This window comes from Podarcis raffonei, chromosome W (assembly GCF_027172205.1).
Source record: "Podarcis raffonei isolate rPodRaf1 chromosome W, rPodRaf1.pri, whole genome shotgun sequence".
Classification (NCBI taxonomy): Eukaryota; Metazoa; Chordata; class Lepidosauria; order Squamata; family Lacertidae; genus Podarcis; species Podarcis raffonei.
In genome coordinates, this window is record NC_070620.1 from 26,338,961 (window position 1) to 26,350,065 (window position 11,105).

The following is an 11,105-nucleotide window of genomic DNA, read 5'->3' on the forward strand; positions in this document are numbered from 1 at the left end:
GCCCATCTGGCTGGGTTTCCCCAGCCACTCAGGGCAGGTCCCAATTGGATATTAAAAACACAATACAGCATTAAACATTAAAAACTTCCCTAAACAGGGCTGCCTTCAGATGTCTTTTCCTTGACATCTGATGGGAGGGCGTTCCACAGGGCAGGCACCACTACTGAGAAGGCCCTCTGCCTGGTTCCCTGTAACCTCACTTCTTGCAGTGAGGGAACCGCCATAAGGCCCTTGGCGCTGGATCTCAGTGTCCGGGCTGGACTGAGGCCGTTTAGGGGTTTAAAGGTCAGCACCAACACTTTGAATTGTGCTCAGAAACGTACTGGGAGCCAATGCAGATCTCTTAGGACCAGTGTTATATGGTCCCAGAGGCCACTCCCAGTCACCAGTCTAGCTGCCGCATTCTGGATTAATTGCAGTTTCTGAGTCACCTTCAAAGGTAGCCCCACGTAGAGCGCATTGCAGTAGTCCAAGCGGGAGATAACTGGAGCATGCACCACTCTGGCGAGACAGGTAGGGTCTCATCCTGCCTAGCAGGTGGAGCTGGTAGACAGCTGCCCTGGACACAGAATTGACCTGCGCCTCCATGGACAGCTGTGAGTCCAAAATGACTCCCAGGCTGCACACCTGGTCCTTCAGGGGGACAGTTAACCCATTCAGGACCAGGGAGTCCCCCACACCTGTCCACCCCCTGTCCCCCCAAAACAGTATTTCTGTCTTGTCAGGATTCAACCTTAATCTGTTAGCCGCCATCCATCCTCCAACCGCCTCCAGGCACTCACACAGGATCTTCACCGCCTTCACTGGTTCTGATTTAAAAGAGAGGTAGAGCTGGGTATCATCTGCATATTGAAAGACACCCAGCCGAAACCCCTGATGATCTCTCCCAGTGGCTTCATATAGATATTAAAAAGCATGGGGGAGAGGACAGAACCCTGAGGTACCCCACAAGTGAGGGCCCAGGGGTCTGAACACTCATCCCCCCCCACCACTTTCTGGACACAGCCCAGGAGGAAGGAGCAGAACCACTGTATAACAGTGCCCCCAGCTCCCAGCCCCTCTAGACGGTCCAGAAGGATGTTATGGTCGGTGGTAACAAAGGCAGCTGAGAGATCCAGCAGAACTAGAAAACAGCTCTCACCTTTGTCCCTAGCTTGCCGGAGATCATCAACCAGCGCGACCAAGGCAGTTTCAGTCCCATGATGAGGCCTGAATCCCGATTGGAAGGGATCCAAATGGTTTGCATCCTCCAGGTGTGCTTGGAGTTGTTCAGCAACCACCCGCTCAATCACCTTGCCCAAGAATGGAAGATTTGAGACTGGGCGATAGTTGGCCATATTGGCTGGGCCTAAAGATGTTTTTTTTTAAAAGAAGCAGTTTAATGACCGCCTCTTTCATGGGTCTGGGAAGGCTCCCTCACAGAGAGAAGCATTCACCACCCTGCAGAGCCCATCGCCCAGCCCTTCCCAGCTCGCTTTTATTAGCCAGGATGGGCAAGGATAAAGGAGTCAGGTGGTTGGTTTCACTCGTCCAAGCAGCCTGTCCACATCCTCGGAGGTAACAGATTGGACTTGGTCCCATATAACATGACTAGACAGGACTCCAGCACTCTCCCACCCTGGCCCTGCTGCCACAGTGGAGTCTACCTCCTTCTGAATCTGAGCGACTTTATCTGCAAAATACTTAGCAAAAGCATTGCAGGAGATCTTGTGGTCCCTACCAGGCCCCAGTGACGAAGGTGGTTTCAATAGATTGCGAACCACCTGAAAGAGTCTCCTGCTGCTGTTTTCTGCAGATGCAATAGAGGCAGTGAAGAAGGTCTTCTTTGCCATTGCCACTTGGTAGGCTTGACGTTGAGCTCTAACCCATGTCCGATCCGATTCAGAATGAGTTTTCCGCCACCGGCGCTCTAGCCATCTCTTTTTTTTTTATATAATTATTTTTTATTCAAATTTTCAATAACCAATCCAATTACAATTTAACATCCAATTTAACTTATACATCTTATAGACTTCCGTCAGCCTATCTGACAATTTCCATATTTTTCACAACTTTTCACATTCCTTAAATTTATGTTGCACTTTAACAATCCTTATTTTATCTTTTCATTTAAGCGACATTCCTTACTATTCTCTTCACAAAGCTTCCTGAAATCCAACAAGCGTTATTTCCTGATCACACACAGTTTTGATATACTCTGTAAATTTGTTCCAGTCCTCGGTGAATCTCTGATCGCGTTGGTCTCGAATTTTACATGTTAATTTGTCCATTTCTGCGTATTCCATCAATTTCATTCTCCATTCCTCCCTCGTTGGCATTTCTTCCTGTTTCCATTTTTGGGCCATCAAAATTCTGGCAGCTGCAACTGCATATCTAAATAACTTCACATCTTTCTTTTCAACATCGTTACCTAATATGCCTAGTAACAATGCTTCTGGTTTCTTTACAAAAGTATATCTCAGCATTTTTTTCATCTCGTTATAAATCATTTCCCAAAAGCTTTTCACTTTCTTACATTCCCACCACATGTGATAAAATGTTCCTTCTTTCTCTTGACATTTCCAACATTTATTACTAACTTTAAACATCTTTCCTAATTTCACTGGGGTTATATACCATCTATATAACATTTTCATCACATTTTCTTTTATCGTAGTACATGCGGTGAATTTCATTCCCTCTTTCCATAACCTTATCCAATCCTCAAATTGTATATTATAACCAAAATCTTTAGCCCATTGAATCATTACCGTTTTAACTTCCTCATCCTTTGTGTGCCATTCGAGTAATAGTTTATACATTTTTGACAATACTTTTACATCACTATTCAAAATTTCTTGCTGAAACCTTGATTTTTTTCCTGAATAACCTTTCTCCCGCATCTCTTTTTTAAACATTGCATTCAATTGAAAATAATGCAGCCAATCATACACCTTTTCTTTAACCTCTTCATATGGTTTCAAATTCCATTTATCACCTTCTTTAATTATTAAATTTTCATATGTGATCCAATCTCCTGTCATATTGACTTTTTTCGTACTCATTATCTCCAGTGGGGATAACCACATTGGCGTTTTCGGCTCTAATAGGTTTTTGTACCTATTCCATACTTCAATTAACGTTCCTCTAAAAATATGACTTTCAAAACCTTTATGCATTCTGTTTTTATCACACCATAGATAAGCGTGCCACCCAAATCTGTTGTCATATCCCTCTAAATCCAACAATTCCGTGTTCTCCAATTTTATCCATTCTTTCAACCAGCAAAGACACGAAGCCTCATAATATAACTTCAAGTCTGGCAGGGCAAAGCCTCCTCTTTCTTTTGCATCTGTTAATATCTTAAATTTAATTCTCGGCTTTTTGCCCTGCCAGATATATTTTGACATTGTTCTTTGCCATTCTTTAAATATAGTCACACCTTTAATTATTGGTATCGTCTGGAACAAAAACAACATTTTCGGTAGCACGCTCATTTTTATCGTTGCAATTCTTCCCCAAAACGATAATCTCATTCTTGCCCATACATCTAAGTCACGTTTAATCTTATTCCAGACTGGTACATAATTATTTTGAAACAAGTCAATATTTCTAGGAGTTAACGTGATTCCTAAATACTTTACTTTTTTTACCACATTCATTTCTGTTTGTTGCTGTATTTCTTCTATAACTTCTTGATCTAAATTTTTAACCATTATTTTGGTTTTTTTCCTATTTAGTTTGAAACCCGACACCTGACCAAAATATTCAATTTCTTCTAACACCTCTTTAACACTCTGTATAGGATCTTCAATAGTTATAACCAAGTCATCGGCAAAGGCTTTAACCTTATATTGATTGCCACCCACAGTTACTCCTTTTATATTTTCGTTGTTTCTTATAGTTCTTAGGAAAACCTCCAGGACCGAGATGAATAACAGCGGGGATAACGGACATCCTTGTCTTGTACCTTTCATTATGGCAATATCTTCTGTTATAACGTTATTCACAATTAGTTTTGCTCTCTGTTCTGAATATATTGCCTTTATACCACTTAAGAAGGATTGACCCACATCCATATATTCTAAGTTCTTTAACATAAATTCCCAAAAGATGTTATCAAAGGCCTTCTCAGCATCCACAAAAATCAACATCGCTTGTTTATCCTTCCCGCTGGACAGATATTCAATTATGTTAATTACATTTCTTATATTATCTTTCATTTGTCTCCCGGGAAGGAAACCCGCTTGATCCTTATGTATCATTTCATTCAGAACCTTTTTCATCCTATTTGCCAAAATATTTGCAAACATTTTATAGTCATTGTTCAATAACGAGATTGGCCTATAGTTTTTAACCTGCATTAAATCCGAATCTTGTTTGGGAATTAACGTTATGTATGCTTCTTTCCAAGTTTCAGGTAGTTCTCCTTTTTCCAATATCTTGTTCATTACTTCTTTCAATGGTACAAGTAGAGTGTGTTTCATTTCTTTATAGTCTCTTGCACTGAATCCATCCGGCCCTGGCGCCTTCCCATTTTTTAAGTCCTTTATTGCTCTTGAGACCTCTTCCAATTCTATTGGTTCATTCAATTTAATTTTATTACTGTCTGATACTTTTTGCACCCTTTTCTTCTTTAGATATTCTTCTATTGCTTTAATGTTAAGTTTCTCTTTTCTTTTATATAGATCTTTATAAAAGTCCACAAAGCCTTTCCTTATTCCCTTCGGGTTCTCTATCTCTTGATCTTCTATTTTGATTTTCTTAATCATACTTTGTTCCTTCCTCTTTTTAATTTGCCACGCAAGCCATTTTCCAGATTTGTTTGCATATTCAAAATTCTTTTGCTTCATTCTTCTTATATTCCATTCCACTTCTTTGTTAATTATCATTGCAAATTGTGTCTGTAACATTTTTATACTCTGTTTTACTTTCTCATCACCTGGCCTTATCGTTAATTTCTTTTCATTTTCCATTATTTGTTTTAAAATTTCCTTCTTCCCTTTTTCTCTCACTCTATTTTTAATTGAATTTTGTTGAATGAAGAATCCTCTCATTACGGCTTTGCTGGCGTCCCAAACCACACTCGTCTTCGTTCCTTTATTAGAGTTGTTTACAAAATAATCCGTCAAACATTTCTTCGCCATATCCACAATTTTTTGGTCATCTAGAAGGTTTTCGCTTAGCCTCCACCTGAAGGACTTTTCTTCACTCCCTTTTAGAATGGCTTTAACCGCATTATGGTCTGATAGTACTTTGGGTTGAATCTCAATCTTTAATATTCTTGTAGTTAACTCACCAGAAACCCAGATCTGATCAATTCGAGACATTGCTTGATTAACTTCTGAATAGAAAGTGAATTGTTTTTCTAACGGATGTCTCAATCGCCAAATATCCACCAAATTACAGTTTTCCGCCATATCAAAAAAGGTTTTTGGTAATTTCCCTTCTTTCGATTTACCTTTGGCCCGAAGTCTGTCCATTTCCATTGAGACCACCCCATTGAGGTCTCCCATTATTATTATTTTCTGATCCAAATATTCAAATAATTTTTCCTCCAGTCCTTTGAAAAAATCTGCTTTGCTTCCATTTGGTGCATAAACTCCAATAATTATTAATTTTTCGCCTAGCCAGTTGACTTGTACTGCTATGATCCTTCCTTCCTCATCTTTGAATAGTTGCTGTGCCTCTAATTTACTTTTTATATACAAAACCACCCCTCTCTTCTTACTTTTGTCCGATGAAACAAATTCATTTCCCAATTTTTTATTAACCAAGATTTTTCTATGCGCTTTTTTAACATGAGTCTCTTGTAAACAAATAATGTCCAAATTCTTCTGTTTTAAATATTGTATCACTTTATTCCTTTTTTTCCTTTCATTCAAGCCATTTGTATTCCATGTCCATAATTTTAATGCCATGATGTCTATCAATTAAATATATTCTTTTTCCTCTTATTACTTCTCTTCCTCTTCCTTATCTTCTTCACTTTCCTCTTCTTCGTCCTTTCTTCCTCCTCTTCCTTTTCTTTTTTCCTTACTGCCTCGCTCTTCTTCCTCCTCCAGCTCCACCGAATCTCCCTCGCCACCTCTAGCTCCCAGCACTTCTGCCTCTTCTCCAACTCTGGTCAGCTCTCTGTATCTTCTGAAATTTTTTTCCACATCTTCTGGTTTAATCAGTCTGTGCCTCTTCCCTTTGTATGCAAATGTCACTCCTTCTGGAAATTCCCACTTAAATTCTATTCCATTTTTCTTCAATGTTTGTACTAATTGTCTGTATCGGTCCCTTTTTTTCAATAGTCTCACCGGCACGTCTTTAAAAATAATTATATAATTTCCGCCGATGTTTAGACGCTTCTCTCTATTTCTTTGCAAGATCAAATCTCTCATTTCTCTGTCTCTAAAAATAATCAAACAGTCACCGGGAAATTTTTTTGCTTTAGTCGTTCTTGTTTTAATCCTAAATGCATTTTGTATCATTTTCTCCACTTCTTCAATTTTCATATCCAACCATTGGGCAATTTCTGCCGTCAATTTTTCTTTAATCTTTTCTCCCTGGGTTTCTGGCACCGATCTTAATCTCAAGTTAGACTCCCGTTGCCGAAGTTCATTCATCGCAACCGCGTCCCAGAGCTCTTCCTGCGTCCTATTCACTTCTGACATTTCTGCTCTTATTTTTTCCTCTTCCTTTCGCACCTCTCTCATTTCTAATTTTGTCCTTTTCATTCCTTCTTCCAGGTTTTGTGTTCTTTTAACAATCTCAGTGTTTTTCTTTGCAATTTCCTTCATTTGGTCTTTCAGTTCATTCACTGTTAAATCAATTTTATTGTCCATTTGTTCTAATTTAGTTTCCATATTACCCAGTTTACTCTCAAGATTTTTCTCGCTACTTTTTATATCTGTCTTAAGTTCTGAAAACATCTTTACAATATCTGCCTTCCATTCCGGCTCTTGTCTTGAACCCTTTCTCTCTCCTGGTGTTGCTCCTTCTATCTTTTTCTGGGTATACGACATTTTACCTTCCCCTTCCCTTTTTATCTTTCACACCGATAAATGATAATACAGAAAGAAAAACCAATAATTTTGTTTTACACAACCCTAATAGATATCAACAAACTATTTTTGTTCAATATACAACCAAAATAAAATCCTTAAGCTCAATATCAATTAAACAGTTTCCATATCTTATACATCTATGTCATAAACAAAGTCAGAATATATTTAGTTCTGGTAGGGGGAAAAGTTAGTCACTTTGTTGATATAAAAGCAACAGTCGAATAAACCAGAAGACCCTTCTATATCTTCTTGCCACTTGCTTGGCTAAATCCCAGGAGTTGGTTGCGTAGTTTAAACTAAAACAATAACGATTATCTGTTCTTTTCTTCTATCTTTCCCAAGAGTCTCTTACAAAAATCTTAAATTCCAGTAACCCAGGTTCCAAACAAAATGAGTGACGTAGCTCCCAAAAAAAAGAACAAAAAAAAACCCAGAAAGCAAACAAACTGATATTCCTTATATAGGGAGGAAAAAAGACGAAGAGGAGCAAAACCACAAAAATCCGTTGTAGAGGAGTAGAAGAAGTTCTTTCCCTTGGTAACTAAATAGCCACCAGGGTGTTCTCTTTTGGCAACAAAATGGCGTTTTGTATCCCTTGCTTGTAGCTTCAAAGAGACGGGGGGTTGCACTCACAAGCTGGCTGCAGCAATTATGAAAGTAAATTCTCTGCATTTAACCCACTTTGTAAATGAGTCTTTCCTTGTGTGAAAAATAAAATTGCCTGCAAGTCCTTTTCTTCCCCTTGCAACCCTAATGTATGACTCTGTTTCTCTGTCTCTGTCTGTCTGTCTCTCTCTTCCTCTCTCCCTCTCCTTAAAAAGAAACGCCTGAGTTCCTCTTTGCTCTGAAAACAGAACTCAGATTTACTGTTGCTGTTTAGACTTTCAAGTGGGAGCAGCTGCTTAGTTTTGTTTTGTCCCAGTCACCCTTGGTGTAACTCGAAATCTGAATTGCACAAAGCATGATCTAACTAATTAAGTCTGCTTAAGTGTACTATACAAAAAGCTATTACCAGCTGCAAACTTTGGAGGAGTTTTTTCACCATGCCCAGCTTTTTCCTCTCCTCTGTCTCATTCTTCTGGCATAAACATTTTAATACTTATCTAACCCTGAAAAAGAGTTCCGGGGAATGCCAAGACTTGCTGACTACATTCTGACATTTCAGCTTCTAACAACAAGAAAAAACTAATTAAAATTGATTAAGAACGCTGATTAAGAATGCTGCAAACCCAGAAGTAGGTGTTTTGGTTTGTGAACTTTGCTTTGGAAGCAGAACATGTTCCGCTTCCTGTTGAGTGTAAATTGAGTCCCCTGCTGCTATGGGAAAGCATGCCTTGGTTTAAGAACAGACTTCCAAAACGGATTAAGTTCGTAAACCAGTTCTCCGCTCGGCCAAGCTGATAAAGCTCATTTTCCTCCGACGAGTCCTTCGGAATCGCCTCCCGATGATAATTAATGACCTGAGCCTTTGATGAGGGCTCAGGCACATTCCCATCCAGCAGAGAATCAAAGCAGCATGCGGAAGTGATGAGATTTATGGCTAAAGAGTTTTATTTCTCGCTACGCAGACAGAAAAGAAACATCCTCTCTCTATGAAAGCAGAGAGCGACTGAAACAAAGGAACAGGAAACCAGTAAACATCACATCCGTCTCCTGTCTTCCGTGAGACTTCCAAAAGCCTGGACTGTCTCTGGAATGTGTGGAATGTAAAGAGTCTTGTGACTCCAAAGCACTGCTCAGTGGCAAACAGAAACTAACATCCTCCCCCTTTCTGTGAACACCACTGGGCAGTGTGTCAGTACAATCTCAGTACAAACCCAGTTTCTGTACATAGGTACAGTGTTGATCCTTCGGAACCACCTTGGACAATAAATCAGCAGGAATTTCATTACCTGGCATGTAGTACACTGTTATGAGTCCTTTCTGAACACATTCTCTAGCATGTTGCAGCTTCAATTGCAAGTGCTTTGTGCTTTGCTTACAACCTTCAGAAGTCAGCAAAGCCAAACATGCTTTGTTTGTGAGCAAGAATCCCGTAAAAGAAATGGAGTGGCCCTCATAGTGGCCCTCAAACTAGCATGTAAATAAGCTGTCTGGATGTCAAAGTCATTTACTTTCAGCTTGTGTTTTGCTGCAATTGCAAGCAGCAGATGCAGACTTTCGCTTCTAGCCGTAGGAGCGAACACTTCATCGAAATCAAGCCCTGGTCTTTGGGGAAAACTCTGCTATCTACTTGCACTTTTGACATGCTTTCGAACTGTGAGGTTGACAGGAGCAGGGACCGAGCAATGGGAGCTCACCCCGTCACGGGGATTCGAACCGCCAACCTTCTGTTTGGCAAGTCCTAGGCGCTGTAACCCACAGCGCCACCCGCGTCCCTAGCATTTTCCTTTAGGACGTCCCTATTTTCATGGCAGAATGGTTGGAGGAGATAGTCTAGGATGTCCCAATTTTCATCAGGGAAATATCAGAGGGGTGACCGGATGTCCCTATTTTCACTGGAGAGGATTGACTATCTATGGAATCGTAGTTGTTTGCATATATGAGACCTCAGAGTATAGGGCAGTTTAACAATTCAATAAATAAGAATAATAACATAGACATCTTTTCTTTTTCTTTGTTCCCTTTCCACGCTCCTCTTATTTCCTTCCGTCGAAATATTCTCAGTAGAAAAACAGAATGAATGTGTGCTTTTGGGGTGCCAATGGGATGCTTCTCCCGCCCAGCTGGATAAAAGCAGCCCGTTTAAAAAAGGTAAAAAAAAAGAAGAAGAGGTGAATCGTAGAATATTTTTATTGGCACTCTGAGTTTGGTTTGCAGAGGGCATGGAAAGATCTGGCGAGATGCAGGAACTCGGCTCAGAGGAACTGGATGGTCCCGTTCTGGATGGCCTGCAAGGAAAAGAAAAGGGACCCTTTGGACTCGGGTTCAAGCTGAGAGACATTCCAGGCGGAATCTTCTTCCTTGGAGGAGGAGGAGAAGAGTTTGGATTTGATATCCCGCTTAAGTAGTGGCGCCTTCCCTGTGGAACGCCCTCCCATCAGATGTCAAAGCGATAAGCAACTACCTGACATTCAGAAGACATCTTAAGGCAGCCCTGTTCAGGGAAGTTTTTAATGTGTGATTTTAGTGTATTTTTGGTTTCTGTGGAAGCCGCCCAGAGTGGCTGGGGAAACCCAGCCAGATGGGCGGGGTACAAATAATAAATTATTATTATTATTATTATTATTATTATTATTGAGTCTCAAAGCGGCTTGCAATCTCCTTTTCTTTCCTCCCCACAACACACACTCTGTGAGGTGAGTGAGGCTGAGAGACTTCAGAGAAGTTGACCAGCCCAAGGTCACCCAGCAGCTGCAGGTGGAGGAGCGGAGACGTGAACCCAGATCCCCAGATTACGAGTCCACCGCTCTCAACCACACTGGAGGTTTCGAAGCCTAGCTTGGGGTCCCATCCAGCTTGACTGTTTCTAGGATCCCACGTTGAGACTTCTGCCCCGGATGGGGGTTAGGCTAGATGACCCTCGGGTCCCTTCCATGAATATTCTTTGTCACCCAGCCTAAAAAACTCATCCTTTTTGGCAACCCGATTGTACCTTCTTCCAATTTTCCCTTCTGGAGGTTCGGTCCTCGTCTGTCCTCCTCTTCATATCGGCACAATCTGCAAACACAACCAAGAGACAGGTTGGATGAGCCTCGGGGGTCCCCTTCAACTCGATGCTTCTACTTTGAGATTCCTGCCTTGCGGTCGGGTCCCTGACAGCTCTCATTCTACAATTATACAATTCCTCCTGTGAGATCCATATGATTGATTGATTGATTGATTGACCTGAACGGAACCGATTGACCTGAACTGGGCGAAACGGAGGCTCATCTAGTCCAACTGCACAGCAATCTCAACACAGAATCATACAATGGCAGAGCTGGAAGGGACCCTTAAAGGTCATCCAGTCCAACCCGCAGCAAGGCCAAACCCGCCCCATTGGAGGGCCGGAATTCAGATTGCCGGAAGAAATATCAACAACCTCGGATATGCAGATGACACAACCTTGATGGCAGAAAGTGAGGAGGA

At 41.0% G+C, this 11,105-nt stretch overlaps 1 long non-coding RNA gene across 1 annotated transcript; it reads right to left on the bottom strand.

The window, feature by feature from the left end:
* Positions 1-9,809: 9,809 nt before the first annotated feature.
* On the bottom strand, positions 9,810-10,694 carry LOC128406086 (uncharacterized). The gene is made up of 2 exons (XR_008328399.1): positions 10,630-10,694; positions 9,810-9,925 (listed from the first exon to the last, which is right to left on the bottom strand). It is a non-coding gene; the product is annotated as an uncharacterized LOC128406086 (long non-coding RNA).
* Positions 10,695-11,105: the final 411 nt, after the last annotated feature.